We start from the raw sequence: 24315 nt of genomic DNA on the forward strand, positions 1-24315 counted from the left end.
ATGGATAATTCATAGTACAGACTTGTCAAAGTTATATAATTAATATCATTATTCTTGTGATTTTTCTGTGCACAGTTTAAGAGGTGTTAGGACTCTGTGGTATGTTATTCGGGATATTAGCGGAAAATAGGTTGTTACTCCAAATGTATGTAAGTTAAAAATCTGACACCTTATCATCTGATACCCATATTCCTTGTGCACATTTGTGTAAAATCAGGAAAAGTTTAGAGGTTGTGTTCTTGATGAAAAGGGCAGAAGTCTGTCATAAGTGGACACGACATCTTACAAAGACAGGGATCAGATGGTTTGGTGCTACAGAAAATATGTTAACTGGACATATAATATTAGAAAAATGGTGCATAGATAAATGGGTGTTTGGATCAGAAATAGATTTGTGTGCAATTTGACAAGGGGAGGATCCTCTGACCATAAACCTACCTCATCACTCTGACTCACTGTTCCCTTCTTAAATCAAAGATAAATCCTTGACCTATCAAATCGTGAGTGGGTTGGGCAAAGAAGGTTAGCATCCACACCCATTTTCAAAAGACATAAAAAGAGCCACTGGAAGCCAGGCAAGGAGATTCACTTTCCACTTTCTTCCACTTTCTTGCGGGACGCTTTGCCGGGAGACTCCAGACTTCAAATCCATCAAGCTCCAGAGACCAGAGATCCAGAGAGACCAGAGATCCAGAGAGACCAGATTGCTGTGCAGTGCTGAGAGCTGACCCAGATCGCTGTGCGCAGAACCAGAACCCAGTGGCGAGAGAACCGCAGCCAATCCTGACCCGATCCGTGACAAAGTCGCATTCCTGTCCAAAATATAGTGTGAGTACTCAGCCAGAACTGTGCAAAACCAATCTCTTAGTTTAAAATAATCTAATTCAAACTATTTTAACCTATTGAGAACTGCATCATAGAAATCGTGTCCCTCCTTTTGATTCAAAGCTGAAAAATTGTCATCTGTCATTCTGAGCTTTACTTTTATCTTGAGAATCTACCTTCACAAAATCGTCCGTATCTCTGGAACCGTTTGTCCTAGGAACGCAATTTAACTTTCATTCTGCAGCTAAGATTCTAAGCTTTTCAAAAACCGTCTGGCTACTCCTTATACTTCCTCCATAATTGCGCTCGACCCACGCGACTAAATTGCAGCGATTTGACATTTTGCTTCATTCCAGCCACGTGTAAAAACATTTGTCTTTTGCTTCCATTACGGAATTCCGTTTTCAACCTGGTAACCATCCCTGAATCATTGATAGGGCTGGCCTGAACTGATTTAAAGTATCTCTCACTCACCCTGAACCTCTAGAGGGAATTAAAATCATTTTTAGCATATTTTTCCCTTCTTTGCATACCACCTTTAAAGTACTTTGCCTGTTTTTAAAATCATCCCGGTTTCTCTAAGCTTGCTAGGGGGGAACTGAATTCGGATGGTACTGTGATTGTATTCCTGAAGACTGTGTGTGTTACTTCCAACTCCTTACATTGCAAAGGGGGGGAGTGAATTGTCAAAAGGAAAAGTGATCACATTATCTCTTGTTGAAATCATATCAAATTATTGCATTTCCTTGAACCATATAAAGCATTCTCTGCTACCTTAGTCCTCTGTTCTTATTCATAAGTAACCAAGAGCTGTGCTACTGTAGGATTACCTATTGCTGATTACTGTCATATTCACAAGTGTGCTATCAATATTAATTTATTCTAAAAGTGTGATATATATATATATTATTTAATTATTCAATAAATCTTTTAAATTGCAAAACAAGCCTACTTCTTGGCTCAGTGAGGTCAGGGGAATTCAAAGAGAGGGGCGTTATATAAGGGTTTATCATCCAGAGTATAACGTGTCATAAAAATATATAAATAAGGGCTTCCCTTAAGCAATCCCAGACAAGGCATTGACCTAGTGGGAATTCTTGATTGGAGTCTTTAACAACTCTGACTCGGAGGCACTACTATTGGAGGTGGCTATCTGATCCTCTAGGCTCTCCCTGATTCTGTGAGCTTGAAAAGGGCTTGCAGAATGTCGGGGCCTAGTTTCTTGCTGCCTGTGGCACTCGGAAGAGTCCTCTGACTCTCCCCTGCTCCCAGGATTGGCAGAGTAAGTACCCCCCCCCCACTGCCCTACCTGGGAAGAGGTCTTTAGGATACTCTTTTTGGGCTTGCTTTCCTGGAGTTCCCCACCAAATTTGACAAACTCATCCTTTGGTAGGTGATATTTTTGAGGATCCAATTCCCTGACTCTACCCTCACAGGAGTCTTCCTGATCAGAGAGGCTAGCCCTAACATTTGGGGATTGGTACAGAGACGCCCGTCCATCAATTTCTGTGAGGCACTGATCTCTCAGTCCCATGTTGCCAATTCTGTGGAAGTCTACCATCCCCGTGGCCCTTGGTTCATATGAGCTAGAGGACATGAAGGCGGCAGAGTCCATGTTACTGAAGGGGTTAGAGACCCTGAAGACAGAGGTCCTGATGTTATGTTTAGGGGTTTCTCTGTCCCTCCCTACCTCTTCTCTTTCACCCCCTTTTGCCTGGTGACATGCCAAAATCTGACTCCTTTGCTCCTCCATTAAGGCCTTACTGGTCTCAATGATTTGCTCTTGCATGGCTATCTGTTTGTGCAGCCTACATTCTTTTCACAGAGAGCCTCCTTGTCTCTCTGTGCTTCCTGCCTGGTTTGGAAATACTGGACCAATTTCTGCTGCAGGAGACTCACCTTCTGAGTTTTATCGTTATTGGTCTTGGTGTTCTTTTCCAGAGCATCCTCCACCCACCCGCTGTGCTCTAGTAGCTTCTCATATTCGGTTTTTACTTCACTGAGCTCCTGGAGGGCCAGCTTTCTTTCCTCTAACTTGGTTTTCAATTGGCTCACTTCCTGGCCTAAGATGTCCCTCTCCTGACTTAGAGTGCCCCTCTGTGAAGCCAGGTCGTCCCTTTGTTTTTTTAAATGCCTGGGATTTCTGGCGCTCCCCATCAAATTCCTCTTGAGTGTGGAGGTCTTTAATAAATAATTTATTATTCTCCTCTTCCAATGTCTCTATCTGGTTTTGTAAGGTGACTTTCTGTTCTGCGCAGGCTCTATAATATTTTATCTGTTGATTTAACTTCTGGTGACTCTCTTGCAGAGAGTCAACCTTTTCCCTAGACTCCTCTTTCACAGTCTGTATTTGGGTGTTTTGCTCTGCTTTCTCTTGCTGTAAGAGTGCCAGATCTTCTTTTAATTGGGTAATATACTGCCTAGCTTCTGTCTCTAATTCTTGGTTTTTCTGTAGCCTTTGCCCTGCAGAGTCTAGATCAGTTTGGATTTTCTGTAGTGTTTCCACTCGCTTCTTTGCCAGAACTATGTTTTCTGTATGCTTTTCCTGCATTACTGCTATGTGGAGGTATAGGTAGGCTGCTATCCTGGCAATTTTTGTCTGCTCCTCTTTAGCTTTTGGGGCCATGTACAGTTCACTAAGAGCTTGGTGTAATAGGCCCTTGTCCTGCCATTTATCTAGGTCCATGGCAGTGACCTGTTCTTGGATTTCTTGCAGCCAGATCTGCTCATTCTTTTCTGGCCACTCACCCCTGACAAACAGTTTGTGCATAAGGAGTTCCCTAGCAATACTAATTTCTACTGGGGTCGCCATTTTAGAAATATCAATTTCCTTATGACTTGTTTTAGGGTTAATTTACTTTTACAAACAGGCCTGATTTTTGGAGTATTTATTTTGAGAGGTGCTTGTGCATTGTAGCACAGTACACCAACCCAGCAAGGCATCTGTACCCTGCAGGCTAGTATGCTGTGTTAGACTGTCACGGGTGGTAACTCGAACTCAAAATCATGGCACGAGTCCCCTAAATCTGTTAAGGATGTCAATCAGGCACACACCCGGGTCTCGCCTAGATAGCACGTAATGCACAAATGAAATACTTATTTATACACTACGCCCTCCAACAGAGCCCATGTAACCGGAGCTACAAGAGCCTACAAAAGCTGGCTACGGTGCTATCATCTAATATTACATCAACAGGACTCCGAGGCTATGTTGGAACAAATCCAAAAATCCAACTCCAGAGAGTTTTGGAGTCTAATTAACCCACAGGCCAAAGAAGCAACCACAATGGTACTGCACAGTATCTCGGAAGCAACGTGGATTGGGTTTTACTCAACACTGTTTAGATCTCCAGATTCTGACGTGGGGCCTTCACCTTTGCAGTCAACAGTACCTTGGTTTGATCTCTCTGACAAAATTGAAATCTTGGACAAAATATCCAAGTTAAAGAAATCAAGGGCACCTGGGCCAGACGGTTTGTCTAACGAAAATTTGAAATCTGCCCCAGAAGACTGGACTAATCGCCTGAGTCTAATTTTTCAGAAATGCACAATCTGCAGCACAATCCCGCCATCTTGGACCTCAGCGGTCATCATCCCAATATTTAAAAAAGGAAGAAAGGATGACCCTAGGAACTTACGCCTAGTAGCTCTCCTTGACGTCATAGGGAAGGTCTATGGGTCCCTTCTGTTAGACCACTTCAACCAATGGGCAAAAAGTGCACCCTGTAATGACCCTCTTCAATCTGGGTTCAAAAAGGGAGTAGGAACGAGTATCAACATCTTTATTCTCAGTCTACTAAAGGCAAAAGCCTGTGAAACAAATCGGAACCTATACCTGGCATTCATAGACCTCACCCAGGCCTTTGACCTAGTCAATCGCAGGAAACTTTGGGAAAAACTCATCAACTGGGATTGCCCTCAGGAGATTTTGAACCCTATTAAAGCACTTCATGTTTCTACATCGGTGCAGGTGCGATTGAATACCAGTGGTCTGCTTTCATCATCTATAACAACTGATAGAGGGGTCAAACAAGGCTGTCCCCTAGCTCCAGCCCTTTTTCTTTCTTATTTCGGGAACTATAAAGAAACCTCAACCACAACACGAGCATTCTCCCCAGAATTGGGCAAGGAGAAGATTCCAAGACTCTTGTATGCGGACGACCTTATTCAACTTGACCAGACCCCAATCGGTTTACAACGTCAGTTGTCTGCATTGACCACATATACAGCTGCTAACGACGTAGAAGTAAATAAACAAAAAACAAAGATCGTGGTGTTTGCAAAAAATCACAAAAAGAAAAAGATCAACTCATGGTTCTTGTCTGGAAACAAAATCGAACAAGTGGCGGAATTTAAATATCTTGGAGTTCTCATTGACTCATCAACGAAAGATTCAGCGATGCAATTCCATCTTTTTGAAAAAATGAAATCTTTTGTCTCACAAGCAAAAATACTGGACAAAAAATATGGGCGCTTTTCATTGATGCCCCTACTCAAATTCTATAGAGGCAAAGTTATCCCAGCCATTACGTATGGAGCTGACGCTATGCCATCTCTACCCAACTCTCTATGGGCCAGACTTGAGAGCCTCTTTTGGCGTTCCATTCTGAACTTACCATCTTCTACTCCGATAGCTTTGATAAGACGCAAACTCTCTCTTTCATCTTTAGAGTCAACAGTCAAAAAGACGTCCGTCATGCTATATCGGAAGATCAAAGATCCTTATTCTCCGTCAATTTTCGTGATGGTACAGGCGGAAATGAACAAAAGCAAAAGCATACTAATATCCAAATGGGAATTAATCTGTTTACAGCAACTTGAAACTTGCGGCAGCTCCATGGAAGAACTTTTGTTTAATCCAACAAAAACCAAAACCCGTATGGAGGAAATGGATTGGATAAATACATTGGATAAAGCATCTGAGTACAAACTGACTCGCCACCTACCTCCAACATGCAGAAAATGTAATGAAGTCCAACCTTTTTCTGTTAAAACATCCCAGCAGAAAAACTCGCAACACTCTTTTACGTGCGAGGCTGAATTTGTTACCGACAAATGAAATACTGCACATAAGAGGCCTCTCTCCATCTAATACTTGCCGCTTTTGGAATGACATCGAACAAAGTGAAACATTACGGCACCTTTTATTAATGTGCCCAGGAACAGACAAATTCCGATCTCTGTATATACTGCATCACTTAAAGAAATCTTACCTGACTGATGAAGCACTTTGGTGGGAGCGTCTAATAGGAGGTTTAAGACCCTCTTGGACTATAGCAGCCAGGAAAAATCTGGATCAAATCTTCTTACAATCAGCTTTGGAGACTCAGCAGTGTGGCCCCACATGAAGTCAGGCACAAGGGGTGACACCTCTTGGTGGTGGGTGGGTCGGTGCATTTTGCCAAGATGGTTGGAAATGATCTCATCTGGCGCCTTTACCCTCGCCCTCACTTTTAATCTTCAATCCTCACACTTCTTCTTCTTCTAGCTCTGACTTCTGTATTGACTTTATGGTTTGACTTTTGGTCAAAATACTTTTGTGAAGTTTCTCTTCAGAAATAATTGAAGTTTTTCTTTGTTCATCTTCTTGTAAAAATCACTTCGGTGATTATATACTCGTAATAAAAAAACAAATATTTATTATGTCTATAGGTTCAATATTCTGAGTGATATACCACTCATATCACACCTGACTCAAAATACCCCCCAGCTCACAGTGGACCAGGAATCAGGCTAGTTTGTAAAGGTAAATATTTATGTATTTAAAATTCAAATCAAACACAAATTTTAATATATATGTATATATGGGGCAGCAATCACCAATGTGGTGGAAATACAATCAGAAAATAAGTAAGGCAATTGAATTCACTTTTAAGCAGCACAGAAGATAAAACACAGGGAAAAGACAGTTTTGGTTTGTGAACAGAGAGTGCTTAGGTTAATATTTCCCCCTGCAAAGTTCTTAAATCACAATGGAGCAGTTCTACACAGGGGTCAGTAATCAACAGGTATTCAGGAATAAAAGAACAGTATGTAGAGTTTGAATATAATCTTTCCTCCCCAAACAAGAGAGAAATTGTTTTTGGCACTTTGACACTTTTAAAAATAACAGTGGAAAATGGCTTTGTGAACAATGCAAAGTGTGCAACAATGTTTAAATTGATTAAAATTCCTATGAGAGCAACACTAAACAGGTCCTAACAAACATGAGCTACAAGATAAACAACAGTACCCACTTTAGATCGGAATGGAAGATAAGAAACACTTTGGATGGGAAAAGACACGTGTTAAACTTTTGTAAAATGAGAATTCGCTGCAAAATGTCACTATGCAATGTTTATTTAAAATGGGTCAAATATGCTGTTCTGCAATTAGTTGTGGATGTAACTAGATCTTAGGTTTAACTGAGAGTTTAACTGAGAGGTGAAATTACGTTTCTATCTATAAAATTGAAGAAGTTATGTAAGTTTTAGTGAGAGGCGTTTTTGAAAAAATAGAACGGCGAAAAGTAGAAATTCGGTTTTAAAAATGACAGATTGGGTTATTAAACTATATTAATGACTATGATAAAGAGAATGCCACCCGTGAATATCCACAGTCATGATTGTAACTCTTCACGTGTGATACTCTGTTTTCCGTTCTGTATGGGAATTACTTTATTTAATCCAAATCACTAATGGGTTATGGTTTAATGAAACAATGAGAAACAAAATCAGCACAAGAATGGTTCTGACAATATTAGAGGTTTTGAAGTGAAAGATGGGATAGGTTAAGATTGGGATAGGACAAGGCAATATTCTATGGGTTACTCTGATTCCTGTTTATACTTACAGTCCACTGTAAATAAGATTGGTCCATCAGGGTTCTCGTCATCACGGGTCGGATCTACTGGCAGCAGGGCACCATTGGCGGGATGGTCAGCTGGGCGGTTCTGGTCAATTGGACTGGCACCTCAACTGGATTTGGATTGGATTAGATTGGCCAATGTGGTCACTGGACACAATAGATTAGCCGGATGGCGAGTTTCAGTGGGCAAGCCTTAATGGTAGCAAGCCAGACTGGATCAGAATTAATTTCCCTTACGTTTGGGGTGGTTGGATTTGGGCCTAGCTGAAAAGAGTTCAGCAATTGCTGAGCCTGGGTTTTGCAAATAAGTCTGGAATCAGGACAAGATGAAAAGTTATGGACAGGATGAAGAAGTCAGAAACAAAGCGCTGCGCGGAAATCAAGAGGTAGTCAGGAATCAGTGTGTCTATGTGCGGTGAAGTTTGTATATTTAGCTGGCCAAGTGACATCACAAAGTTTATGGTAGGGGCAGAATTTCAAACCACACCCCCACGGCTGTGAGTGGTCAAAGGCACTTGCCTTGTTCTGGTTGGAAGTCAGAAAAGAGCTGTCATCTTTATGATGTGATTTAGGAAATCCCACATTGATTTGAACCACAATTTAACTTTTGGACAAATGCACATTTCTATAATTATGCCCCCTAATAATATCCGACACATAAATTATATATTGTGTGCGTTATCTTTACGTCCAATTCCCATCTCTGTGAGAGCTGTCTTTGTCGTTCTGTGCCATTTTGTCCATTTTAATCATAACGGTTTGGCCTAACAATTTCTAATTCAAAACATATCTGGGCGATTACCCCTAGAACATGGGTATACAATATCATATTTGCAGCATCAATAGTTTTGCCACAATTAGGGTTTTGGTGTAACTTTGGTCCTTAGTGTTCACTAACGTCTCCACAGAAAGAGCATAAAATTAGATTTATAACAACCAACTTTTAGATTTGTCCTCCTTCATGGGGCAAAGGTAAAGGTTTTCAAAACGTAATCACAAATAGGCATTTTAAACAACAAATTTCAGAAGGCGGTTTCAGCATTTTTATTTCTTTGTAACTTTCCTTTCAACATGCAACAGCTGTCACATTCCTTTGATCATTGTATGGTACTCTGCCCTTGAGAGGGAGGAAGTTTCCTGCCCCTCCTTTGAAGTGATCAGTATGCAGTCTGCCATTGTCCTTGGCTTGGCCCCAGATGAATGCCTAAGAGCTCATTGTTGTCAATATACGAGAACCTCCAGCATCAATTAAGCCTTCCTGTAGCATGGGGGTGTCAACCTGAAGTATCATCTTTCCCAGGCTGGGCACTGTCCAATCAGAATTAACCAGTTAACTCCAAACTGGGTTACTTTAAGATTCACCTAAAATCTTTCATATAAAATATATACAATGCCCAGAGTTTATAGGGGATTTTGACAGTTAAAGGAATTGAGCCCTTCACAAAACATGCTTTTACACAGGCGAATTTTGCAATTTCTTCATGGAAAAAGCACATTTAAACTGAGTCTTTTACACCAGAGTTTCCTTTGCAGCATACACATCTATTTTCTCTGCACAGCTGAAAATGAGATGGATTGTTATATGTTGCCACTTTTAGCTGCATTTTTCTTGTGTAATTGAAAAAAACTGTTGCTGGACTGGTTTTTCATGAAATACATTTCTTAGCTGCTGTCAGTCAGTGAGGTCAGGTTTCTCTGAGCCCTCCTGGAGGATCTGTGATTTCAGCACACTTTTAATTTCAATGGTTAACTTGGAAAATGACTAAATTTAGCACCAAAACAGCACTTTGAAGGTTGCAATTGGTTGGGGAAGCTGCATTTTAAAAGGCATTTTCGGTTTTTAGCCCACTTCTGTGGCCTTGCTTCATGTTACATGTAACAGCACCCACTGGCATTCTCCTGCAGTGAGTTCTGTTTTTTTTACACCAACTTTGACTGTGTGTGGCAGGGGTGTGCAGCCTTTTGTGATGGTGAACCATGCACAGTTTTGCAGGTTTTTGCGTGCACAGGGGTGAGCGCATCCATTTTTGGCTGTTTCTTTCCCCATTGGCAAAAGTGGGGCACATCGGCATGGCTAAAAATATCCCACAGCACATGGTGGACAACGTCGCCACCTATGGACCGAATGCACGCGCAGGTAGACAGCAACGCTGAGGGGAACAGAGTAAAACTGTCATCAACCTCAATTAAAGAGCTGGAAAACAGATTCAATACCTTGACTCACACGAATTGCCAAAACCGAACAGACTACTTACCTTTACTAACAATGTACAAGGAAGTATCGACTTCGAAGTACAATTCTGGTGAACAACCAAGACACGTGTTCGACAAAGCTTTAGTAAGCAAAGAACGAAAACTGAGGAGAATTCAACATAAGGCAAAAATTACTGCAACTCCGCTAGCATTTAAAGAGGCAGAAGTAGCCTCTAAACAATACAAATCCTGGGTTAAAAGCCATCGGCTAGACCCTTATCAGCAGGACTCTGAAACATCTTAAACGCCATAAGTGGCAATAAAGCGAGAGAATTTTGGAGCCTACTGAGAACATCTACAGGTCTGGAAAATTCCATAACAAATGACATTGGCGAATATACCTGGACACTGCACTTTAAGACCTTGTACCAAAGCCCGACAATTACATCGACTTCTTGCGCCAGGGTGGATACCTCACCATGGGTAAGGGTGGACGACCAGGGCAAGATATTAGACCGGATTAAGTCTTTAAAGAACTCCAGGGCCCCTGGATCAGACGGGATCACTAGTGTGGATTTAAAAGCGCAACCAAACGAGTGGGCGAGTCTCCATAGTAAAATCCTTGGGAGATGTGCGGAATTGAAAACTATCCCTCCCTCGTGGAGGACAGCAACAGTGGTCCCAATCTTTAAGAAAGATAACAAAAAAGATCTGTCGAATTACCGCCCAATTGTGTTATTAGACGTAATGGGGAAAGTATTTGGCTGTCTTCTACTAGACAGATTTAAGACCTGGGCCAAAAACGCACCTTGTGAAGATTGTTTTCAAACGGGATTTAAGAAGAATGTGGGCACAGCGGCAAACATCTTACTTCTAAACGTCTTAAAGAACAATGTATTGGAAGGAGGGCCTCGAATTTTCATCGCCTTTATTGATCTTACCCAGGCATTTGACCGATTAGAGAGATTAAGACTATGGTCAAAGCCCGAGGCCTGGGATTGCCCTACAGACCTTTTAGACCCCATCACCTTTGATACCAGCATGAGAATTTGCCTAGATCAACAAGGATCACTGTCAGCTCAGATTCCAACATCCCGAGGTGTAAAGCAAGGGTGCTCGCTCGCTCCGGCCCTCTTCCTGGCCTTTATGGGTGACATTCAAAGACTCAGATGCAGAAATAAGAGCCTTCCCGCCGAAGATATGCAAAACAGCAATCACAAGGTTACTTTACGCTGATAACCTAGTCCTGCTAGACCATACACCGATTGGGCTACAACGCCAACTAAATAACTTACAAAGATATATTCAGGAAAACAATTTGGAAATTAACAAAAGAAAAACAAAATTCTTGACTCTTGAAGCAAGCAGTAAAAAGAGAGAAAAAAATCGCCTCACCCTCGAAGGTACTCCTATTGAAAAATTACAAGACTTCAAATACTTGGGGTCATACTAGGTAGCATGAAGCAAGACAGTGCAATGCAAGTGTCATTAAGAGCTAAAGTCAACAAATTGGCGGCTCAAGGTAGAGCCATTGAGAAGAGATTTGGCAGGTACTCAATGGTTCCAGTATGGGAGTTTTATTTTTAATAAGTGGTGCCTTCATTAACATATGGAAGTGACGCTATGCCAAACCTACCGACGAACATCTGGTTGAAACTAGAAGCAACATTTTGGAGGAAAGTTCTGTGTCTGTCAAACTCCACCCCGGCTGCTTCCATCTGCCGAGAACTAAGTCTGCCTTCCTTGAAAGGGACAGTAAAACAGTCTACACTGTTGCTGTACAGGAAATGCCTGATGGCAAACCCCCCATCAGTCTACAATTGAATAAACCAAGAAATGGAGTCAAACAGCAGTAAAGGCTATCTTTGTGGAAGAGGGAAAACATCGAAGTGCTTGAATAAATAGAATGTGATGAAGGTACACTGATTGGTAACCCCGGAAAATCCCTAAAAAAACGGAATGACCAAGACTGGAAAGCTATGCTGGAAGATGCAGGAAAAAACAAATTGACAACACATCTTCCATCTAATACAAAGAAATTAAACAAGCTTCAGTCTTACATTAAAAAGTTCCCAAGTAAAAAGGGGAGAGACCTGCTTTTGCACGCTCGGTTAAACCTTCTCCCAACAAATGAGATTTTGGCCATTAGAGGCAAGTCCCCTTCGAACCTGTGCCGTTTTTGTAAAACACCAGAAAAAGAAACTATTCAACATTTACTTCTAAAATGCCCCAGTAATCAACAGATAAGAGATCCATACTTAAAGCACATCTTCTTGGACTTTGTTCTGTTGGACGAACCCACGTGCTGGGCCCGATTGATTGGTGGCGACAATACGCAGTGGCTACTAGCAACTTATAAAATTCTTCAAATCATTAATCTTCCGGTGAACTAGCTAACCATGAAGGACTTTTACAATTTAGAGAGACAAATAATGTAAATAAGAACCAAACAGGACAGTTTCTACAGCCTACTTACGTTTTGTACAAATCTAATTATGATTAAATACAAATAAAACATTTTTTTTTAAAATATATGGTAGTGTTCTGCCAGTGTAAGAAGAAATGTTCTTGCTGGCTGTGCCCAATAATGTAAGCAATGCCATGTCCAGGTGGATGCCTCAATATGAGCAAGTATCCCAATGTAAGAACAGACTCATGTTGACTATACTGCTAAGACACTAATGTCATTGTAAAACAACATGTTCTGCTGTCCAAATTGTACTGCCATTACTTGCCAGCAGCTTGTTCTTTCCCCTAATCCCCTCTTCCCTCCACAACAAACCCTGCCTCTCCACATAGAACCACACAAACATTCATATACACTGCAATCATCCACATGCCCACATTAAACCCACACACAAACCAGACATTCACATGCACACACACATAAACACGCATACACAAACCCCTTTGCATGCATGCACACATATTTATGTATGTATGTACGTACGTACATACCTACAGAAAACAGTTTTCTACACTTACCTGCTCATTGTCGGTGCCACCTCAGAAATGTGCACCACTAGTTCCACATGCTACATGCTGTGCCAGTTGCTTCGTTTCAGTCATTGCACTTCAGCAGGTCACTGGCCAGGGGCGTAGCCAGCTAACATTTTGGAGGGGCTGGATGGCAGTTTTATAATTATTATTATAATTGTTTCTTTTATAACGTGCTTAATACCAGCGACCAGTTTCTCAGCACAAGACTGGGATTTGAAACTTGTGTTGCTCTGCGTTGTCTTGCTTCCAAGACAAACATGTTGCCCCTGAGCTAGTGCGTAGGGCTAGTAAACCATTGCACTTTTAACCACCTCACCCCCTTCCTCTGTTCCGAGGAGGATGAATAGCTATTTCAACTTCCTTTGACCCATTGGATGCATCCTTCACTCCAATTCATAGGCTATCTATAACAACCAGAGCTGAGGAGATGTGTGGTCAAGTGCCTAAAATGAAAACTGGCCTCAAATTCTGGCTTTACCACATAACCAAAGTGTGTGATCCTGGGCAAATCATTAACTGTCAAAATTGTGAGTTCCAAAAGGACAGCTTTAACCATGGTTTTACTGGTCAATACTAGTGTGGTTCTTTATGAAATAATAATAGTGACTATTTATATATTTCATAACAATTCTTCTCTTGGAGCCCTCATTGAACTTTTTGCAATGTGACGTCTCATGCTGCTCGGGATTATATAAGACTGAGTTTACTGCCAGTGATTTCATTTTCTGTGATGCCACGTATAGACTATTGTCAGTGGATATGCAAATTATGTGGAATGCACATCTTATGCTGCAGATGGCACAAATCCTAGAACCAACCTTGGTTCTCACCTTTTCTCTGATGCAACCAGAGGTGGGCAGGGCATGTGGTGAGGCAGGATGGCAAGTATAGATTGTTTAATCTGTTTTATATTTATAGATTTGAAGTCTTAATAAATCCTTCTGATAAATATATATTCTTTTTGACAGTCATTGACACCTGCATGCAGCTTGGTGATGCTATTAAAGGGCACAGTCCCATAAAATAATGGAACAGAGGTCATGGTCATGGTCTCAAGAGTTTTAGGTAGTTATTCAGCATAATTGATTTTTTGCTGGAAGAATATAGCGGGGGGGTTGAAAGTCTGATACTGCAGGTAAGGGAAGAGAACTTCTTTACTATGTTCCAGTGACAAGGTATATACATCAGGTAATTCTAAGGGTAAGTAAGTAGGAAGGTACACAGGAGACATCCACCAGCCTCGACTCTCGCAGGCTGCTTCGCTCCAACTGACATTCACAGAAATCACACCACATTTCACAGGCATAGCATTCAATCAGGCATTCTCTCAATTAAGCATTCATGTAGGAGCAAGGCAGGGAACACAAGACACAACAAAGAGCAAGCAGTTTGATAGAGAAACTGAGAGCTCGTTGAGGTTTTGGCTTTCAGCTGCTAAAATTCGCAAATCACCACTGATCACCGAAACATTACACAATCATGGCTGCCCGCCTTTGAATATTTATGAGTGCCAAAAACAAAGACGCAGGGAAGGTACCAACCCAGCCCCTACTGTGCCTGGAGCACCGGACACCTTTTCATTGCTTTGAAGGTACCCACTCTCACCCGCCCCCGCTTTGTGATGACTCTGGCAGGGCCAAGCTGCAAGTCAGCTAATGTTGTCATGGTCACAATGATGTCTAGCTCCAGGTGAGAAGGGTCCTGCCACCTCACAGTTTGAAGACCCCCTGTAGAGAGCATATTGATATTGTCTGGGCAGTTTTCTGTCTTCCGTCCCTGTGTGTTAGCTGTTGCCCTGCCATCATTGTTGTGTGTGGCCCATTTAACTGTGGGCACATTTCCCCTTTAAGAAAGTGTGTCATGACTGTGCATCATGACACTCTTAAATAAAAGGGGCTCTGCTGGCACGTGAGGGGCTCTGCAGCAGTGCCCCAGGAAGTGGCAACTCTGACTCTGTGTGGTTCCTTATGCGTGTCTTGCCATGTGACCGCGACCGCTGGGTAATCCTCGGCCTGGGTGCCCCCAGAGTCGAGGGTGCTCCCAGCTGCTGTATCCTCGCCTGGTGATCCGGCTTGGCAGGGTGCCCCCTGCAGTCCGTTAACTGTGTGCTCGCAGGTTCTTTGTCTGCCGGGTGACCCCGACCCTCAGTGTGGCCTGCCTGGGAGCCAAAGGGCCAGCCGCCACAATCATGAGATGAGAAACTCGACAGGCTCTTGCCGTCAGAGTCACAGGCTTGCTATCTTATCAATTGATAGCTTATGTCTCAAAGTGGACGGGCTTTATCCCTCCGAAGCCTATGCCTGGCGACGCCCATGTCACTGGCTATGACTACTGACAATCCTACGCCACTTGGCATTAAAAAAAAACAGCGCCTATTGCTGTTTTTGACCTGTAAAGCATATGAAACGAGCGTGACCGTGGTTAGACGGACCTTTGGGTTATTCTGAGTTCGTGGAGGGGCGGGCTTTATAAAAAAAACAGGAAGCTACCGTTTGTTTCCCTCTCACTGTTTAAAGTCTCCAGAGCTTAAGGTTATCAAATCCTTCCATTTGCAGCTGGTTTTCCGAAAAGAGAAAAATGTATCAGAGTAGTATGCCAACAACATAGATTCTTCCCCTGAGTGCCTCATTAGGGAGTGCACATCATTTCTTTCGCTTGACAAAAATCTCCTCGGTTAAAAAGTCCGTTTGGAGGAAGCGGCTTCGCATTCCTTTGCTGTGCCAACATTCCCGCCGCGTTAGAGCTGCGCGAGAGCGCTCGAACATGTCCAAATCCTTCTGTCAAAGTACGGCCTGTTCTTCCCGCCTGCAGCCCCGGTCAGCGCGCGCCGAGCAAACACGCTGCGGAAATACAACTGCGTGAAGGATGGCCTCTCTGCGAACGGCGTGTTACAGGGCGGGAAAACATGTTAAGGCCCGGGCCAAACACAACAGATAACCATTTAACTATTGTTCAAAGAATGATGTGCTCGGTCCTCAGTGCGTGCTCGAGTGAACACATAAAATAACGAGAGGCCGAACTCCAGATGGTGGCTATCGGCCTCCTTTTCACCAATGAATGGCTCTTTGGGAGATGCAAGCTGCGGTGTGACTTTTATGGCGTACTCCATATAAGGAAAGAAAGGAGTATAATTCTTAACATATTTTTCCTAAGAGCTCGCTGACAAATTCTTCATCTCCCTTTGGTCTTGAAAAATAATTTCGCGCGACGGCCAAATCATCCGTATTGTTTATAGACGCAGCAATACTTCCAGTATGAATAATCCTTGTCAAAATGTTTTCAGCAACACTTTGAGAGCTTTTTAGGAGGATATGTAGAGCGATCTGCAGGCACACCAGGGAGAACGATTGTAACAGAGTCCACGCTTCTGCCACGTGACCCAGCAATGAAGAGATGTGGACATTCCACACTTGCAGGTGCACATTTCAAAATAAACTGGAGCCACTCCTTGCCGCAGGCATCTGCTTGGAACAGGTGATCCAGTTTAATTCTTTTAAAGCGGACAAGGGTCAGAGGAGCCACCTGCTGAAAATTTAGGGGGGCCCAATATTACCAGATGCACATTTAGGATTGTGACCTTGGAGCAGTTTAGCAGCACTCCTTTGCAAAATTACTCTGTAGTCTTTGTTGCAAAGTAACATAGCCAGGATAAGAGGGGAGAGGGAGATTATTTCACCACAGAACATGTGTTCCCATGGTCGATGGCATTCACAATTTTCAATATTTCTTAATTTACCTTCAGCATTTTTTTCTGATTCGCCAAGTTACCTTCAGGGTTACCTCTCAGTAGGATGTGTTGTATTGTGCTATTTGCCGTTGTTTCATGGACTTTGTTATTCCTGCAACAACAATCAGATGTCTCAGATATTCATCTCCTTCTGAACCTAGAGCTAAGTTTAAAATGGGTTTGATTAGTGCCCTGACAAAGAGAGAGAAGCGAGAGATGTGAGTGAGAGAGAGGAGAGTGAGAGACAGAATAATGAAAGGGGGTGATAGAGGGAGAAGAGTGACAGATAGAAGAGTGAAAGGGGGTGAGAAGAGAGGAAAGAGTGAGAGATAGAAGAGTGAAAGGGTGCAAGAGAGAGGGGGAAGAGAGAGAAGTGTGAGGGATAGAAGAGAGAAAGGGGGTGAGAGAGATAAAAGAGTTAAAGTGGGCAAGAAAGGGAGAAGAGTGAGAGAGGTGAGCAGGGGAGAAGAGAGAGAAGAGTGAGCGAGAAGAGTGAGAGGGGTGAGAGAGGGAGAAGAGTGTGAGATAGAAGAGTGAAAGGGGTGAAATAGAGGGGAAGAGAGAGAGTAGTAAGAGATAGAAGGAAGAGAGAGAGAAGAGAGGGATGAGAGAGAAGGCTAGATATATAGAAGGATAGCGCATAGATGACAAATACATACAGAGAAACAGAGACAAAGAGTAAAGTTAGCAAAGATGAGATAGATGAAACGAAAGGCAACGAGAGAGGCATGAGGAGGGAGGGGTAAATAACATAGAGACAAAAAGATAGGCAAGAGCGACAGACAGATGGAGGGACAGAAAGAGACAGAGAGCAAGCAGGAGATATGAAATAGAAGTTATAATTGTCAGAGAGCAAGAACATTGGAGGGGCGAATGAGAAAAGGAAACAAATTGCAAAATTAAATTAATAAAGTAATACAAAAGGAGAAAAAGACAGAAAATAGACATAAGAAAATGCTGGGCCTGCTTGATGCAGATACCAGAACAATGCTGTGTTACATATTAGGAGCTTGATGCCAACTACAATGTGTCAGGGAGAATGTTCAGTTTCTGTGCTAATTCCCATTATCCTTAGAGACACCAAGATCTTTTGCTGGAACCTGGGACCTTTTTGATTTTTAGCCACCTCAGTGAGTGGAGCTTTTTGCCACTCAATCATGTATGTTTCTCTGACTGGGATTTATTAACTGTTTAATGGAGTCTGCTAAACTCCATAGGCATCTGCTTTTGGCATACTGACTCACAGCACCCTCTGTGCAGTGCCATTGAGAAGTCCCTTGGACGTCTCTCAATGTTTAAATACATTTTCTTGTGTGAACTACAGTCGCCAAGAATAGTGACATAACTTTTATCTTACCTACCTTTCTCTTTGGTGGGTCCCGCACACACCACCCTATGTGGAGTGCTAGTGGGTTACATAGAAACCCCATATCCCACTTCTCATGTAACATTTTGTTACACTAATTGAATGGCGGATGGCAGTGGTTACTTTTTGCTTCCTTTTGTTCAGGGAACTAGCATTCTGATTTCTCAGCTGCAGTACAGCACCCATGGGTGACCAAAAATGTCCCCTGTCTTCTTTTGTGCCATTTTTCATTTGTTTGTTCTTTCTGGGCTTTTACTCTATCATTTAGACTAGGTTTGAGTTTGTTGTGTATTGTGCCTTTGGCAGGTCTGACCTGGCTCCAGTCTGTCTGGGAAGGCAGGAAGTGAGGGAGGAGCCCAACACTTCACTGGCCTTTGTCTGTAGGCACGCCTGGCCAAAACCAGCTCCAACCGGGCAGGTGGCTGTCCGAGAGGACGACCCCCCTTAGTGATTGATAGTTGTAGGGCTTTTATCCGGCCCCTCATTCAAGGCCCACAGCCAGGGCCTCTCATCAATATTCTGCATTTCTATCTCGCACCGGAGCACGAGGACCATCAACTCCCACCTTGCCATTCCAACTGCATGCCTAGAGGTCGTGCCAGCCTGGTGTCCACTCCTGCATGAGGTAGGAGTACTTTTGGAAGATTCCAACATCTTTTGTGCATCTTTCTGAAAACTGGGTTCACAAAAAAAGAAAAAGAAAAGATAATCATTTTTATTGTGGCCTGAATTTCCTGAAAGGTTGCACTTTTTACCTGCTGCTTGGCATTTCCTTCCTTTGTGGCCAATTAATAGCTTTTCTGCTGCAATGCACTGAAGATCCACATTTCGGTGTGCATTTGCCGACCGCGCAGCATTTCGAAGATGGTTGCCGCCTTTGCTTAGTTGTAAAGGCGGTTGGCGTGCCATTCTTACTTGTCTCTTGCAATTTCAATGGCCATTGGAAGCTTTTTCTGGCCAACCGGGGACTGGCAGGCTTTAACCAGCCCCCCCAATCAAGGCCCACAGCCAGGGCCTCTCATCAGTCTCCTGCATTTCTATCTCGCACCGGAGCACAAGGACCATCAACACCCAACTGGCCATTCCAACTGCACGTCTAGAGGTTGTGCCGGCCTGGTGTCCACTCCTGCATGAGGTAGGAGTACTTTTGGAAGATTCCAACATCTTTTGTGCATCTTTCCGCAAACTGATTTCACAAAGAAAAGAAAAAGAAAAGATGATAATGTTTATTGTGGCCGAATTTCCTGAAAGGTTGCGCTTTCTACCGCGCCGCTTGGCATTTCCTTCCTTTGTGGCCAATTAATTGCTTTTCTGCTGGTACGCACTGAAGATCCACATTTTGGTGTGCCTTTGCCAACCTCGCAGCATTTCCAAGATGGCCGCTGCCTTTGCTTACTTGTAAAGGCTGTTGGTGTGCCTCTCTTACTTTCCGCTTGCAATGTCATTGGCCACTGTAAACTCTGTCTGGCCAACCAGGCACTGGCAGGCTTTAGCCGGCCCCCTCATTCAAAGTACCACTTTCTAAGTCCCTGTTTGTTCCCCTGTCTGTTGCCAGGCCGTGTCTGGCACCCCAAACCCCTCCAAGGGCACATGGAGGCTGAGGAGTTCCCCATATATCCGGGACAGTGAAACTATGGACCAGTGAACCTTTTCTCTTTTTCATTGGTCAGTTCCCTCTGTCTAATTTCCAGTGACCATCGTCCCCACACCTGTGACTGTCCCACCTCTCTCATCCTGCTGTATTGTGTTCACCTTAGCATGCCAAAACGATTTTCGCTGTTCCTAGCTGCCGATTCAATTTCCACCTTTTTGCTACATTTGAACCTAGCTGTGACCTGTGGCTATACTGTGTTTTGATGTTTGCTAAATTTGAACCTAGCTGTGTCCTGTGGCTATACTGTGTTTTGGATTTTTGCTAAAATGTGAAGCTAGCTGTGCACTCTGGCTATACTGTGTTTTGATTTTTGCTAAAATTTGCTCCTAGCTGTGCCCTGGGGCTATACTTTGTTTTTGATTTTTGCAAAAAATCTGAAACTTGCTGTGCCCTGTGGCTATCCTGTGTTTTGATTTTTGCAAAATTTGAACCTAGCTGTGCACTGTGGCTATACTGTGTTTTGACTTTTGCAAAAATGTGAACCTAGCCGGGCCCTATGGCTATACTGTGTTTGGATTTGTGCTCAAATGTAATCCTAGCTGTGCCCTGTGGCTCTGTTTTGATTTTTGCTAAACATGTAACCCTAGCTGTGCCCTGTGGCTAAACTGTATTTTGATTTTTGCTAAATTTGTTAAACTGTGTATTGATTTTTGCTAAAATGTGATCCTACGTGTGCCCTTTGGCTATAATGTGTTTTGATTTTTGCTAAAATTTGAACCTAGCTGTGCCCTATGGCTATACTGTGTTTTGATTTTTGCTACAATTTGAATCTAGCTGTGCCCTGTGGCTATACTTTGTTTTTGATGTTTGCTCAAATCTGATCCTAGCTGTGCCCTGTGGCTATATTGTGTTTTGATTTTTGAAACATTTTAACCTAGCTGTGCCCTGTGGCTATACTGTGTTTTAGATTTTTGCAAAAAATGTGAGCATAGCTGTGCCCTGTGGATAAACTCTGTTTTGAGTTTTGCTAAATTTGCTAAACAGTGTTTTGCTTTTTGCTAACATTTGTTCCTAGCTGTGCCCTGTGGTTATACTGTGTTTTGAGTTTTGATACATTTGAATCTAGCTGTGCCCTGTGGCTATACTATGTTTTTGATTTTTGCTACAATTTTAATCTAGCTGTGGCCTGTGGCTATACTTTGTTTTTGATTTTTGCTCAAATCTGATCCTAGCTGTGCCCTATGGCTATACTGTGTTTTGATATTCTCAAAAAATTGCTCCCAGCTGTGCCCTGGGGCTCTACTGTGTTTTTGATTTTTGCAAAAAAATTGAAACTAGCGGTGCCCTGTGGCTATACAGTGTTTTGATTTTTGCAAACATTTGAACCTAGCCGGGCCCTGTGGCTATACTGTGTTTTGATTTTTGCTAAATTTGAACCTAGCTGTGCCCTGTGGCTATACAGTGTTTTGATTTTTGCAAACATTTGAACCTAGCCGGGCCCTGTGGCTATACTGTGTTTTGATTTTTGCTAAATTCGAACCTAGCTGTGCCCTGTGGCTATACTGTATTTTTAATTTTTGCTAAAATGTGATCCTATCTGTGCCCTATGGTTATACTGTGTTTTGATTTTTGCTAACATTTGAACCTAGCTGTGCCCCATGGCTATACTGTGTTTGATTTTTGCTACAATTTGAATCTAGCTGTGCCCTGTGGCTATACTTTGTTTTTTATTTTTGCTAAAATCTGATCCTAGCTGTGCCCTATGGCTATGTTGTGTTTTGATTTTCACTGTCCAGTGACTGCATTATGCTACTCTGTCCTGCTGTTCTTGTTTTGCTTTGCCTTTCCTGCACCCCCTCTCTCTCCTCCTCACCCTCCTCCACATCACCTATGTTTCTCCTATCTTCTCTAACTGTTTTTTCATTGACTATCCCTCCCTTCTCAGTAAGTCTGGTAGGAAGAAGTTCAAAAAGGATATCTTGGTCTCTAACCCTGGTCTCCCCATCTCTGACACCTACACCAGCACCTCCTCTAGACAGACCCTCACAGACATCCTCTTTGTCGTTCCTTTGCCAGACCTTTGGACTCCTCTTATGGTCTCTGTGCTCTCTCCTTTCTCCTCTTCACCCATTGATGGTGGCACCCGGTGGGAGGCCCTCCTGAACCCCTTCCATTCCTCCAAGGTAATCATTAATGTCTACCTGAATGGCACCGTCCTGGTCCAAGGCCCTCAGGCCAACCTTTTCCTCTTTGATAGACTTTGCACCTTATCAACTTCCTTGCCGCCTCCTTGGCTAGCTCACCCTCTCCACCTTCCTCCTCTGCCCCCCCCCAGGCTCTTTCTACACCTCTTACACATGAAAGGGGATCGCCCCAAAAGTAGTACAGCTAATGAGGGGATCTCAAATATTCATACAACAGCTGTTCAGTTTCAAAAGCTGTAAAAACTAAATTTATAAAATTATACTTGCAATTCACATGGTATCCGATACTGGATATCCTGATTATTCTTACTTAAAGCAGCCAAAGGTAGCCATGAGAAGCATAGAGCAATGTAATGCCACAATGAAAACGTCTTTTTTCAAGAATTTTACTCACTAATTTTTATTTCACAAAAGTAAGTATATTTGACAAATGCATAAAATTCATTGCTTTTAACAAATACATGAATTTAAAAAAAACACAACAAACAATTTCATTTAATAAATATGCTGGTTGACTGTTTGAATGAAGACCAGAAACGTTGTATAAAGCAAAAAGAAGAAAGAAAAAAGAGAAAGAACTATTCAGTTCAGTTAATTAAAAAAAAATCTAAATACATTTGTACAGGTCTGCCAGTTCTGTTAATTAATCAAAATGTAAATACATTTGTACAGGTCTGCCAACGTAAACTTTTCACATTATTCAGATTTGAAAAGGAGGGGTCTCGGAGAGAAGAAATCTATATGTAATTGGAAACAAAACATGAGTTCCAGCAAAAAGAGGAAAGAGACCACTTATACGTTTCGGCGGGCCACCTGTAAGGCCACTGATGTTAAAGAACCGCCTTCCTCGGGGTCAAGTAAGTAGTGAAATTCCCTGCGGGGAAGCAGACAAAACAATCCATCACATAATAAAATATGTTAAAAAAAAACACACACACTGTGACTTGCTACATACACCTCTGCAGGGCATTCCTCTGATTTGTACCTCTCTCCAGAAGTCTTTGAAGGCTGACAACATTCTACATTCTACATATTGCCACTCTCAACTGTCGCTCTGCTGTCAAACGCTCCTCTGACATCTGCCACCTCCTGGAAGAACTCAACCTCAATGTCCTCGTTGTCACCGAGACATGGGTCATCGCCAGCTCTGTCACACGCTTTGACACTGTCCTCTCTGATGGCTACAAGATCCTCTCTGCACCCAGATCCAACTGTTCCGGTGGGGGTGTAGCCTTGATCTTCCCAGAGTGGATTCCTGCCTCTGTGATTCCTACACAGGCCTACTTCTCCTTCGAATGCCTCGTCTGTAGGCTTTCTCTCTCTCACGGCCACTCTCTCACGATTGCTACTATCTATCGGCCATCTGGTCAGACTACCTCTTTCCTCTCTGAGTGAGATGACCTCTCCTCCTCCCTCCTGGCCTCAACCACTCAACTCCTCCTTGGAGACCTCAATATCCACCTGGATGATTCCTGTCCCTCTTCTGTACTCTTTTAAGACCTCTGCAACTCTCTGTATCTTTCTATTCTTCCCTCTGGCCCGACTCACTCTGCAGGGCACACTCTGGATGTTCTCATCTCATCTGACCTCCCCCTCCCTAACCCTCTCACCACTCCCACCACTCCTCTCTCCTGGAGAGATCACCTTCTCCTTTCCTCCCTTCTCTCCCTCTCTACCCCGCAGGCCAAGCCTGCTCCAGCACTGCCATCTACCTTCTCGGTTATCCAGCCAATGAAGAGTGTATCAGTTGAGGTTTTCACTGCCACTTTCTCTCCCCCTCCTACACCTCTGGCTGACTTTCATCCTGACTCTGCCCTTTCCAAGATCCACTCTGCTATCTCTGATACTCACAATGTTCTTGCCCCTGTCATGAGGATCCACTTGAAGCCCAAAGCGAAGTGCAACTCGTGGTATGACTCTGACCTAGTCACCCTTAAATGCAAGTGTAGGGTGGCTAGGAGTAAATGGTGGGCATCTTGTGCATCCTCTGACAAACTGGCCTGCCGTCTGCTCCAAAGGCAATACCAGCTCTCTGTCTGCACTAAGAGGAGAGCCCACATTCAAGCGTCTCTGTGGCATCTAACAACTTGGCTGAACCATGGGCGTAGGACATGGGGGGTATAAGGGTGACTAACCCCCCCACAATTTTAAGTAGGGGCATATAATGGCACATGTCCCCCCCAGAATCTCTAGGAATGGCTGCCAGTGCTGGGCACAGGGGGTGCAGGAGGGGCAAAGTGCCCCAGGCCATGCACTTGGGGGGCGCACCTTGCGGGGCATTCCAGGACTGATCTTCATTCCACACCTATGGAGGCCCAGGGAACGCTGTCTCATGGAGTTCTGGCAATGCTGAGCGAGCTTAGCCGCTACTGGACAGTGGCCCATCTTTTGGCTTGACAGCTTTACATCCCTGATGACTAGGGCAGTAGCAAGTCAAAGACTAAGAGAGCTCGTATACAGTGACTGAGGACACACACATTACAGGAATTAGACCCGCAGGATGGCGTAGATTTTACAAAATGATTACGGAACATCATTTTCAGAAGGAACAGTGGGCCTC

Source organism: Ambystoma mexicanum, chromosome 7p (assembly GCF_040938575.1).
Source record: "Ambystoma mexicanum isolate Mex_15411 chromosome 7p, UKY_AmexF1_1, whole genome shotgun sequence".
NCBI lineage: Eukaryota > Metazoa > Chordata > Amphibia > Caudata > Ambystomatidae > Ambystoma > Ambystoma mexicanum.